Source organism: Bombus flavifrons, chromosome 7 (genome assembly GCF_040668555.2).
Source record: "Bombus flavifrons isolate JBK064 chromosome 7, iyBomFlav1_principal, whole genome shotgun sequence".
NCBI lineage: Eukaryota > Metazoa > Arthropoda > Insecta > Hymenoptera > Apidae > Bombus > Bombus flavifrons.
The window spans coordinates 12,974,120-12,987,602 of NC_138448.1; the positions used below are offsets into that span (position 1 = coordinate 12,974,120).

Below are 13,483 nucleotides of genomic sequence, written 5' to 3' on the forward strand. Positions count from 1 at the left end.
GAAGCAGCATGCACGAGCGTAGTGCTGTCGCCCGAAGCGAATCGCATGTGTGAGAACGTCTCGTTGCGCGAGCCAGCCCACTTTGGTCGCGCGGTTGTATGTGGAGCGCGGTAAAAGTGACAAGACGTTAAACGACCCGGTCGATCTACGTTACGTGCCCCGTTACGGAGTACGGAGCTCCCGCGATCGCTCTCTATATACTTCATTTATCCTAAGCGCAGCTCGTAACCTAAGGCCAAGGTAGTGGGTTACTTTCACCGATGTTATGTCAATTCCTGGCAGCGACGGCGTTTTCTTCGTTGACATTACGAAATACCCCCTCTTCCCCGACTTCATGACGGATCTCCTACAGTTCCGCCGCCTCTGCCATTACCTGGCCGCTCGGCCAGATTTCAAACTACGATAATTTCGAGTCTAATTTTATTCTATTTAAAATACACGAATACCAACGTGTCAATGAGATATTTAGAGTTTGATCTTACTTCGATCTAGATGTCCTTCCTGCGAATTTTATGTATTTTTGTTTATAGCGCTATTTATTCGACGATTTATTCGATTTAAAAATAGTGCGCGTAATTTTTAAACGGTGAAAGTTTGCGGGCCGATAATACTTTCTGTACATGCGATAGCGAAAATGTTCGAAAAGTTTCGCTAGCGTTTGCTTCCACGGCCGAAATATACCAAACATTCCGGTCGTATTTTTATGTACTCGATGCAATTGAGTGCGAACGGTTTCTTAATTCCGCCAGTCTACGATGGAACAGAGTTCAGTTCGAACGGAGTTGTTGCCTAATCTTAAAATCATCGTCTTAGGTCGTAACGAGTAATTTGTCTTCTTTTTCTGCGGCTAGAGCAGATTACACGGCGAGGTTTTTTTTAATGATAATTCAAATATCGTGCGCTACAGTAATTGGTTCTTATCTGCAGAACGGCAAAACGAAGATTGAAATTACCATTTTAAAAACTAATTGAAGCTTCTCGGCTTCGTTAAAACGTTGAAATTGGAAGAAGAGGGAGAGAAGTAAAGAAGGACTGGATATCTTGAACGTTGTCTTCGTGCTATGCAACGTTTTAATTAATATTGTATCAAACCGTTGCTTTCACCGCTATAAAAGTGCTAATCGATGAAAAATAATAATTTTTCCCACTGAATTTCGTCGATCCCAACAGCGATCGTATTTCATAGCGGCGCTTTTGGAGTAAACGCAAAGATTGAACGGCGTTTTGCAGAAGCACAATCTTTTTAATTATCTTTTAACGATACGCCGCGCCATGTAATTTACGTATCAGGTGAAACGTTTGTTGGAAACGCGGTGTCCTGTAATTCGCGTTAATTGCTATGTTTCTCCGCCGGGTTATGCGCGGAATTTTCTTTCCTGTTCCTAGCTACGTCAAAATCAAAACGATTCGCGGACACACCATCCTGCCATTGCCGCTTCGAATATCAATTTCTGTTAATGAAGTCGTAACATTGCGATATGTTTCGCCGCGAAATGGCTGATCACTGTTGAACATACAAACTTATCCGGTTCCCCCGGTTAGGCCTAGCGTATTTTAGATCTGGAAAAAGAGGGGAAAGGAAGAGTTCCAGTTTCACGATCGGTGTATCCAAGCAGGCGTAAAAATATAGGCTAAGTGCGCGCGCTCATGAACGCGTATGTATACACGTAGCTATGAAGGAACGAGAGTGAATGAGCGTAAGCGAAGCGCTCCTTTGGCCTCGTAATGAAAGTGAAATCGAGGGCGCCAGAGTGCTTGCTCGGCTCTTCGCTTCACCGCTGTGTGTGTGTGTGCCCCACCAGACACCGCGCACCGACAACGAGAGTTACTTTGGATAGCGACGGAATAGTCGATACGGGGCAACGTTACGAACAAAAAAAAAAAGAAAAAAAATCGCATACAAGTGAACTTTTCCACAACTCGCCGTACTGGATCGCTGCCATCGAAAATTCCTCCAGTGGAAATAAACAATACGAGCGTATGACGATAAAGATTCGGCAGCGGCCGAGGATTATCGATCGAAAACAAGCGGAGAGAGACAGAAGAGAGCCGAATCGGAGTCGAAGGAAACGTTTTATCACCGAAACCTGTCGATTCCGAAGGATTCGAGATTTACGAGTAAACAGTCACAACGAGAGAGAGAGAGACAGAGGGAGAGAAAGAGAGGGTAAGAGAGAGAGGGGGGTGGAGAAGGGGAAAAAATTCGAGAAGGGCTGAATCGTGGTGAGGAAGAGCGGAGGGTACACAAGGTGTCGGCTATCCGTACTGTTGGCGCAAACTTTCACTTTTTTCGTCTCTTCACCCCTCCCTTGCTGTGCTTTGTAAAAAGCGCCATGGCCGGTACCACGTCGTCATTGGTTCATTTTCGTTGAATCTCTTCGTTCATTGGGTTTCCCTTCCATGCACGACTCTCTTTCTTTTTCTCTGCTTTACCTCCACCTCCCCACGCTTCTGTCTCTCTCCTTCTCCTTCTTTTCCCCCCTCGTTGATCCTCTTCTTTCCCTTTCACTCTCCAAGAATCCTCTCTCTTTCTCTGCTCCTCTCGAACTCGCTCTCCTCCGTCCCTCGCTCCGACGATATCTCGTCGATCCCCTCCAGCAACCCTCGACACTTCTGGGCACGGCAGGAGTCCTTATGTAACTGACACCATTCCGCTAGAGTAACCGGGACAAAATGCTTCTGATATGGCCCGGTAGGTAGAAAAACAACAGAAACGTTGAAAAACCGAGTCGCGAAATCGAACGGCGCTACTCGAGGGGATCTCCGTTAATCGAAAATAATTAGTATTCCAGAAGAAGAAAGTCAGTACATGGTGAGAATGTGGTCTGCCAGAAGAGAATCGAATAGATGTTCGTGAAGGGTGGTTACGACAACAACGCAACTCTTCCGACCAACCACTCTTCATCTCTCGATGAAGGATATTATTCGTCGAACGACTCGTTTAGGCACAGGTTTGCCAAATTGTCGCAACTAGGTAGAGATGTGGATCGGTTCGTCCCGCGAATCTGGAGCGGATTCGACGGTCGTCCGTTCTATTGTAGTCGCCCGTAAGAATTCCGCTTTTGCAATCTTCCCAGGCTCGATTCTAGTTGCGCGCCAATCGACGCTTCAGAAGCGACGCCCGACAAAAGTTCGCGAAACAATGAACGACGTTGCAAATCCGCCGGAGATCCTTGCGAAATGACTCCAGATATTTCTATAATCATATTCCATTGGAACACCGTGAGACGATATTCGTTTCCCTCGATTATAATAATTATCGCCTGCGTTCTACCCCCGCGAAAAGTTCGTCGAGCGGACAAATTAACGAATCAATAAGAAAGAAAAGACGCGCAAATCGCTCGCAAATAATCAGAGAAAGAAAAATTATCGGCTCATTTGAGTATAAAGCGCAATATTAAATTGTTGATTGTCATCGTGTATTATCGTTCGAACGGCTTCGATGCGCTTCATCCTGTTATCAACAATTTCTACGTCGCTTAAAAATATGTAAGCGCGCACCTACTTGAATCGGTTTGTCTTGGACGTTCTGCACCGGTTCCATTGTGTACGATAATGCGCGATGAATATTTACACGGAAAAGGTTAATCGTATTGCTATTAATTGTGCATTGCTTGCAAATCTCGATCGTTCGTCTGAATTAAAGCAGCATCGATTTCGCTATCGCCGTTCGCTGATATATATTCTATAATTAGACCGTTTTTCCTGCGGAACGCGCGTACGCTTTTCGAGTCGGTGAACGAACCGCACGCGCCTCAATTATCGTCTTAGATAAATCGTCTGATTATTAATCGTCGTATGCCTCGTTTGTCGAACCAACGTTTGTCGCGAAAACCGTCCGGTCTACGCCTCTATCCCCCGTTGGCCGATCTTTTCTAATCAGTCGATATCGAAAATGTGATATATTTTACACATAATAGAGCAAGTGTGACGGTGACGATGACGACGCTACAAACGACAGCTTAGTAAAGCGGTGGGGACGAAGTGAAAGTGAGTTGAGTATTGTTTAGGAAGCCTCGACGCTACAGTGATTCTCAGCTTGACGAGGTATTACTGCTACCATGTCTCTCGAACGCTCTACGTCGACAAACGTTCAGAAAAAGCGTCGAAAACTATTAAGTGCGAGAATCTCCGGTTCCTCGATCCTTTGTCTCAACGCTTTCCCGCTGCCTAATTTCCTAGCTTTCATTGTCTCTACTCTGTAACGCGTAACATTATTTCTCAGATCGAAATGCCAGTTGTCACTCAAGGGATAGAAAAGAAGTTTTTTTATAAAAATTAATCTAAACTTTTCTCGAAAATCTCATTCAACGATGGATATCGATTATCCGTAGATACGATTTCGCAGTAGCCTGTTTTCCAAACACGGGAATTGAAGATGCAAATTGTACGTGACTGCTAGTTGGACAGATTGGAATGAATAATCGGAAAGAAAAGAAAATTTGCATACGCCTCGACGCGACGATCGCGGTGCATCGGTAATTTCTGAGGAGCGAGAGATACACGCGCATGGTACTGGCATTTGAATGGTTGTTCGGTCGGCTGATGCCGGTATTACCGGTATCTAAGCCGCCAATGAGTCGCTTACATAACTTACGATGCACTCCCAGGTTCACAATGAGATTTGCTTTTGGCGATACAACTTTCCTTTCGATGGATCAGTTCGCACGACAACGCGTGCTTCTACGTCGCTCGAAGCGCTTTTAGAACGCGCGCGTTTCTTCGCCTCGCCTCGCCATTAGACTTAACCATTAAACTCCACCTTCGATCGTGGAATATTCGTGGAATGTTCATGGATAAATGAAAATAGAAACCTCGATGATGCCTCTTTAACGTTTAACGAGCAAATCGCTTTGAGCTCTGGCGATCCGATCGTTTTAGCTTCGACCGATAGGAAAGAAAGCAACGAGAAGGCGAACCGAACGCCGTTTAGATGCCTATACTTTCTTATACTCGTGGGATTTCCTTCGAGCGTAACTCGCTCGTGACCTTCGCCGGGGTCCATTGTCATTAATTATGCAACAGAGCTCGCGTGACATCAGAAGCGATACAGCGGGGATTTCTGTTAATTTTCCTCAAGAAATTCCACGAAGCATATTCCCATTCTGGAATATCGCGCTGTCTCTACGCTACAATGTTTTCCTTCGCATGTTTATTCGTGACCCGCGAGCATATTGCAGTTTCATGACGCACCGACGACCGGTTTCGATCAATTTACGTAAAAACAGAGAAAGAAAAGAAGAGACGGATAAAAAATTAGATGTATGGAAGTATATATATTTAATGTACATAAGACTCTCAAAGATTTCCATTCGGAATAGTTGGCCGATGTGCATTGCGCAATCGGCAAACGTCGCGATGCATCTTTTCCAAATTTGCATAAATGTGAATAATTGCGCATACACCAGAGGTTAATGAACTCGCGCGTTCGTGTTCGGATGCCATCTAAATTATGGCTCGAGTCATTATTCTCGATTCATAATTTATCATTCGGACGTCTTCATTCATAAAAACGAAAAGGGAACGGCATTCGTCTCTCCATACGAGTCGAATTAATAAACGAACTGTTGCATGTATGGTATACTCGGTATACTCGGTATACTCGGTATATGATGATAGTAGAAAAGAAGTCGCGGGTGTATAGAACGAGAGGAAGGAAACGGGGGATTTCAGGCCGTGATGTTTTATTCATGCATCGCCGACACGTGCGAGGTAAAGGAGCCGGAATACATCCGATAGCCTGTAATATCATCCAAGGGGATGATGTCAGTTCGATATCGAACACCGAAAGTACTTGATTTCGGAGTTACATCGGCCGACCATACGTGGACCGAGCCGGCCGATATCTCGTTTCTTGTAGGCATATAGTGCAGGGATCGAGTGCCTCGCGTGTTCTTCCGGCGGGTTCAACGACCGGGCTTGGCTAGCTAGGAATTTGGTGCAGGTGAGGCCCAATGAGGAACGCCTCTCTCTGTCGGCGGGGCCTGCAGGGGGATCATGTCTGCTTGTTTGCTTGTCTTGCTGTATGCTCTTGCAGGCCAACGACCCGTCACACGCCACCGTGGCGGACCTTCTACTAAAATAGTTGCTGCTTCCATCATTTTCATGCTACAACGTCACACGTTCGATTCACGAACTGCGAAGATACGAGAATTTTCATCGCCTGTCGTAACGTTAACTTTGACACGCTGTCTGATTTGCTTCGGGCTGTCTCTACTTAAATCTCCTATGAGGTGATCGTGGTTGTAAAAAAATACTCACGTGAGTTTTGAATATTCAAACGTTAAGCTGAATATATGCATAAGCGTCGTTTTTTTACGCCTTGTTTTAATTATCGCAGAATATGTAATCACTCACACGCCAAGAATTTGTAAGACAAGTAAAACGGATCTTGACGAGGCTCTTGTCCCTTATTCCATAAATCCTTTGTTTGAGCACTGTCCAAACATGCGCTCGAACCGGTGCTCCGTTCCGGAGCATGTAGGTAAGGTCGACGGCCCGATTTCGGTTCAAGCCGCGCATCGAAATCGTCTTCTAAAAAGGTCCGTCTTCTACTGCCCGGATTTCCAAGAAACTAGGAGGGTGCGCGCGTTCCGCTGCTTCGCCGCAATAACAGGGCAAGGGGGAACAGATCTCTAATCAGCGATAGAAATGCCTGGCAGCCGGCTAGTTTTCGTACATCGATCGCGAATTTGGAAGCGAGCCAATTTGCCCGAGCATAAATAAACGCGACCGTACGTCGGTAAACATTCGTATACCTGTACGTTCATTTTTACTCGTGTGCAGAATGTCACAGGTATAACAATGTTCTGTCAGCGAATCTTCAACGATCGCGTTACTGTATTTTAGAGATCCTTTTTTAGACCAAGGATATTTTTTTACCAACAAACTCACATCGAACGAGGAAGAAACCGGGTAGTAGTGACAGAGGACGAGCGAGAATTTCTTCCGGAGCTCTGATGACCGGCTCGTAAGATCGCGCAAAAGCTGACGTTTTCGTTCGTCGTAGTCACGTTTTTGCACATGTGCGTCCCCGATCGTCGCGTACGGTCGTTTGTTTGCGTGGAATAGACAGAGACGAACGGTTCGAGCTCGGACTGTTGTTATTTTTTACGATGCTCCGATCCATGTTTACATATAGATTCGTTGATGAACATTTTTCTATATCTTTCCGTTATATTTCCATGCTTGCTGGCATGGATCCTAGAGTTTTGGCTCCGATTATTCGTAGTAGTATACAATCGATCTATAGATAACGTCTATCAACCATGTACTTACATCGTCGTTAAAAATGGACATTGCTCGTACGACAACGATCGATCGTGAGATATCGATGGAAGAGTCACGTTGAGATTTTATAAAAGAAGTAGTAAGGTTAAATTATGTAAGTGCGTACGCGTAACGATGATAATCGATCGATAGATACTGTGTTGCATCGTCGTTACCGTGGATGGATTTTCTCCGAGACAATTAAACGTCAATCTCGATATCGATGGCCGTCTCCTCATCGAGATTCTGCGTTGAGCGGGAATCTCCAACAGGAGCTATTTTTACTCGGTTTCCTGACCTACGATAACGACCGTGAGCGTTTACGCTCGTGCGAAAAAGAGGAAACAAAGCTGGAGCGCTTCGCGTTGGACGTTGGTTTCTTTCTCGGCTAAATATACTTGGTTCCGTGAATCTAAAGAGACCGGCGTTCGTGCCTATTACGCGTTTACGCCGATTCTCGCGACTGCTTCCTACGGTTCCGCTTCCTAGTTCATACGTCCGACGCGCGTTAAAAATTCTCATGCGTCGTTACGACGATTACCGTATCGTAAAATTTCGTATCAGATATCCTCCGCCTAGAAAAGCGGATTTTATCTGTTTAATTACACGAGAAACATACAGCGCGCGTGATTTACAATGCATCGCGATATTTTCTCTTTTGCACTCTGCCAGGAACTCACTTATTCGTAATCGTTGCCAAAACGCGGGGCACTTCCCAAAGAGTTGGTGTCGTAATAAGCAAGTCAGAGAGCATCGATACTCATAAGGTTGTTTGCAACAGGAAACGGTCGGTGTAGAAGCGAGACGAGGCTTTGTTTTAGCCGTAGGACGCAACCGTAAGCCCGTAGGTCAGTAACATCGATTGCGAAAAACCGTTTGCTCGCCCAACTGCCTCGTCGACTGACTGACTGACTGACTGACTGACTAACTGGCTGGCTGATTAGCCGTGGCTGACTGGCCTGTCTGTTTGGCGTAGGCCGTACATACAGAGCGGCGTGAGCCAAGCAAGGTCAGGGTTTCGCGAAACAGCTGTTAGGCCTAACCCAACCCACATACGACCGCGAAATGTTACGTAGTACTCGCTCGCAAATATCTCTCCCTTGTTCCCGGTCGGTCCTTTATGTCCGGCGGCCAATGTTGCCGGTTTACGTCACTCTCGGATCGCGAGTATAACCGTTCGCGAAATCCTTTCGCCGAGCTAGTGCCGCTCGAACCAGCCTCATATTACGATTTACGGTCATCCTCACTTTCGTTTTTACTTGGCACAGATAGCGTACGAATTGCTCTTACGACTCATATGCCGTTTTCCCCCTCAGACTATTCGTCCTTCCGAACGTGGTAGACGGAATACTCGTACAAAAATAACAGGTCGATTTATTTATGCGTCGACACAACGATCTTCTTTCTCACGCGATATCACCGATTCGAATCTGGAATCGAATGAAAGCCTGTTGTCCCCGATGGAATCGCGCCACGACGCGAGATCTTTTCGTATAGGTCGCGTGCGATCTTTCCTCCTACAAGATTGCAATACGCGCCGGCCTTGGTGACTCGAGGGAGAAAAAGCGCGCGTGATCGTGACCTTTGGCGCGAGCTGTTACCATTCGAACGTAAACGCACGCATGCACGCGCGTGCGTGCACACGGGTGCGCGCGTTGCGTGTCACGGAGTAAATTCGATTGCGTAACGGCTATCGTTACGTAGCGGACAACGCGTTGCATGGAAGTAACGAGGTTGTGTTCTCCGGCGAACGAACAGCATCCTATGCAATGTCCTTTGGCGATCGTCGAAAGATCGCCGATTTCGTCACGGGACATCAAACGAGTCACAGGGAAAGATCTCGCTCGATGGACGACGTTCTACTGACACGGATTCACCGAATTAATTCAGAAACGATCGTATTACGTTGAATTTTAAATGCTGATTTAGTCGTGGTTCGTTCGATCTGTGATCATTCGTAGAGAAAACGGGATATCTAGGATAACGCGGATATGATTGGACTGCATGGTTACTCTCGAAGAAATGTTACGTTTATAGCGAAATTCGTGCTGGATAGCGTCGATGGTTAAAATTGGCCTGACTCGGAGGATCATCTTTATATTCAGCGACAGTATTTTAAATTTATCGTCGGATGTAAGCATTAGCAAGAGGAATGGTAAAAAACGAAAAACTTTAAATGTTCGATGAATAAACATAAGTAAAGGGGACTTACATCTAGAGGATGAGCAGGTTACGGTATTTGCCTTCTTCGATTGTCTTCCGTTTCACACTCAAACGTTATACGACATTCACGTAAGACGACCCGAGAAGGTTTTCTTTGAAACGAAGAAGGGGAACGTTTCTTGTTTTCTTCCTACCGACTTGCACGGAATACATTTCACTCGTTAATTCTATTTTACAGTCGGTCTTTATATGTATTGCGTCTAGACGATGAACATCGAGATAGAAATATCTACATGGCTTTCGTGAAAATTTCTGAAACGAGAACGTCCTAGTGTTTTTCGAATTGCGCTATTCGGATGTCTGAGGCAGCGTGAATAATCGGGGCCGTCTCTGAATTGCAGATATCACCTTGGGCAGCATCGTTCGAATACTCGATGCTCGCTTCACTTCCGATGAAATAATCTTTCCATGCCTCAAAATATTCTGAATGACTAGGATGTTTTCGAAGGAGAATCCGCCACGTTTTCGTATCAACGCCTGCGTATTCCAGAGAGCAGAGAGAGAGAGAGAGAGAGAGAGAGAGAGAGAGAGAGAGAGAAAGAGAGAGAGAGAGAGAATTTGATCGAACGTAACGATCGAATCACGAGACTCGAATTACGGTCGTCGATCTCGCGATTAGACTCGCAACTTTTCCGGATGCTAGTGTTAATGTTCGTGTTTCTAACGAGGGCGCAAAAAGGCGTTGATATCTCTTAAATCGCGGTCGAGCTTTGTCGTTGGTGGAAAGGGAAAAATGCGTAGGAAATCGAGGCGTGGTACGCACAATCGTGTGGTAAATTCTCACGCCGAATGACCGCCTCGTAGCGTGTACATACATGTACCAGATACGTGCGAAGGAGCACGGTGTAGGCGGTATTAGGTGTGGAACGGAGGCGAGAAGAAGGTCTTCGTTAGATCGTTGTTCGAAAGTAAAATCCAATCTTTTTCAGCAATAGAGTGTGGCTCGTTTTGTTTCCAACGTATCTGCAAACGACCAAGTTTCGCTACCTGGATACGATCGTTTGAACATAGAAATTTCTTAATGTCGTTTGTTACGTCTAAGTTCAGAGCTGATTTGATAGCGAGCACGTAGTGGACATAGTAGAACTGGCAAGGGAAGCGTTTAATCTAGTCGAACCACAGGCTACTATATTTCTTCTTACCATGAAGGTAAGGTTGTTTCTCGGCACAGTTCCGACGATGGTAGCTATAATGCTATCGCTGGTGTTGCAACATCGACTAGCGGTCCGGTATCGTCCAATAGGGCGAGTTTATTTATGATCGAAAAGAAGTCACGAATGAGGTTAGCGTTCGGACCATGTTACAGACGTGCAAACGATATCAATGTCAGATGCATCGAACAATTAAGTAATGTTATCATTCACGATTATAGAGGCAAAATGTCTTCACCAGACAGTGATCTTCTACTCACCGTGCAAACATATACAATGGTGGTAGTCATAGTAACTACGACTTGTCTAATTGGTTTATTTGTCAGTCTCGCAGCTGGTAGCAGGCTTTGTGTACTTTGTTGTTATTTTTTCGTCCGACTCGAAAAATCGGTAGTAAAGATAGAGCTCGGGTAGCGTGGTTGCGACACCAAGTAACGGTCCAGCTTCGTCCAAACTAGCTACAACAGAGAGAAAGGTGTAACGGAGATAGGATTAACAGAGAACGGCTAGTAGAATGACATCCAACTCGCTGTAACTCGCTAGCCAACGTTTTGTGGCTACATGCAGCGCGGTTTTCTTCTTTTGTAAGTACTCGTGAACGCCGCGTTACGTTTGTTTTACCAGATAAGCGTTCTCGTAGACGCTCGTATAGTTTGTTGCCGGTGGCTTGTTCCGAATCGATCGGACGATCGTGTTCTGCTCGATTGGATTTTCATGAGTAATAGTAAAGAGAGACAGACAGACAGATAGACAGACAGACAGAGACACAAACGGCTTCTGTAGGACGATCACGAAGTCCAAATAGAACGACATAGAGAAAACGCGCACGTCTTTTCTATTCTGCGTTCCGCACTCGTCGTCATCGTCGTTGTCGTCGTCTAAGCGGCCGGCCTTGATCCTTGGCGCTGGAGTCGCCCGGAGCCGGCCGAGCTCGCTGCTACTCGCTACTTTCACTAAGTACTCTATCCTGCCTTGTCCTGTCCTGTCCTATCCCGACTGCGCTCGTACGTACCTCGTGCATTATGCTTGCTTAGCTAGATCGAGCTTAGGACGGGTTCTCAACTGGTTTCCTCCTATTCTCTCTTACCTCTCAACTACGCGTCACCGTTATCTCGTTAGATCCCACTAGATAACCAGGTGACATTTACCTTTCTTTTTCTTTTTTTTTTTAAGCGCACTTAGTCTTTTCATCTTTCTTGCGTTTGCTCTTCCTTTTTACTACTCGTATCATATCGCTAGATACGGACTTTTATGCGTGTTCATATTTCTATGCGTAGCTAAAGAAAAAAGAAAACGGGGCCAAACTATATAAACATTATAACATATACTTTCTGTTAGATATTTTATATATCTTTGAGGATGAAAATCCACGTGAATTCTTTTATACGACTAACAGTAAGTGTATAATCGATGGAGAGAAATTGTATGTTGCGAATATCGATGGACTACGAACACCTTATGATATTTGTCGTTCCTTAAATTGGGAATCCATTACGATACTAATTTCTTAAACGATTCGAGTGTTTCGTCTGGTAATTTGTAACGCATCCCATACCATCGTAGAAGTGAAATAGGGTACATGTCGGCGAGCAGGGGAATAGCTCTCGCCGTGGTCGGACGTTTCGCGAGATGCCCGGCTACGAGCGCCGAAGCGTCGACGAGGAAATTTCGCGGGAAAAACACGACGTTTCAATGCATTTCGAGATAATCCGGGCTGATTAATTGCGTCTGCCGACCCGATCGTAGATGTACGGGCGCCCGCAGAGTTGAGCACCGCTTGTACGTTTCTAGGTTACACGCGCAGCGAGCCGAGTTTCACTTTTTCAGCGTTCGACGCCACGCTCCGCGACCATCGGGAGGTTGATCGACTCGTCTAGCGTCGACGATCGTCTCAGCGCACGCACGCGAGTGTTACCGATTGCTTTGAAATGTATTCCTGTAATACGAGGGATCGTTCTCGAGATTTTGACTCTTCCTCGTCGATACCTTTCAATTATCTCTCCCTTTGTTCGTAATTTCGAGGGAGCTAAGTATCAGTCAGCTCACGAATCCTTCCCGAATTATTTTCAACCTCGAATTTCGCTCGTCTTCTCTTCTAATCTAGATTTATCGGTAGGTTGTCGTAATATCCTGGTTACAGTTTACGATCTTCTTTGTTGCAGATATTTTTCCGATCGCAGAGCGTGATCGACGTTATGATTTAACTTTATAGCTCGATTCAGCTTAGCTGTTGATCGTTCGATTCGACGCGCTTCTCGGATAGATGATAATTTATTCTAATTTTTTAACGACGATTTCCAGTTTCTTTGACCCAACGATCTACATCGACTAACGCTTGTTTTTCTCTCTCCTCTTCGTCTCCTCTCTTTCCTCGTTCCTCCGCGACGCGACTTTTCGATTCTTCGTGGATGTTCACGATGTCTACTAAACACACGCATAGCGAATGTTTGGTGAAACTCGCCGGTGCGACACGAGGTTGGAATACGGGAAGAGGCGGGACTTTCGTTTTTGAAAGAGCTCGGGTTCGCGTGGCAAACGCGCGCGGCCTCGAACGCGTCGCTCTTTTAAATACCTAGGCTGCAGCCTAATTTTTGCGCCCTCGACTTTGTCGAATCCTGTCGTGACTAGTCGCACTAACGATGCTATAAAGTGACAACCGCGAAGAAACATGGCCGCGCGATTGATGATCGTTAGATGCACGATCATCCTTATCCCATGTGCATTCCATCGTTCCGTGAAATTTATAATCGTGAGCATACTCGATGTTTCTTGCTCATAAATCATCATTGTAATTGCTGCCGAGTTAAGCAACTCATAGAAGTGTAACTTCCCAATGTAAC

General features: G+C 45.7%; 2 long non-coding RNA genes across 2 annotated transcripts in view; one reads left to right on the top strand and one right to left on the bottom strand.

Moving 5' to 3' along the window:
• LOC138181717 (uncharacterized) overlaps window positions 1–13,483 on the top strand; it is a 48,790-nt gene that overhangs the window by 8,579 nt on the left and 26,728 nt on the right. The window lies entirely within an intron of this gene.
• Window positions 1–13,483, bottom strand: part of LOC138181718 (uncharacterized) — a 47,220-nt gene that overhangs the window by 7,933 nt on the left and 25,804 nt on the right. The window contains exon 2 of the long non-coding RNA XR_011173583.1: window positions 10,904–11,101. This is a non-coding gene — a long non-coding RNA (uncharacterized LOC138181718). The remainder of the gene's footprint in view (window positions 1–10,903; window positions 11,102–13,483) is intronic.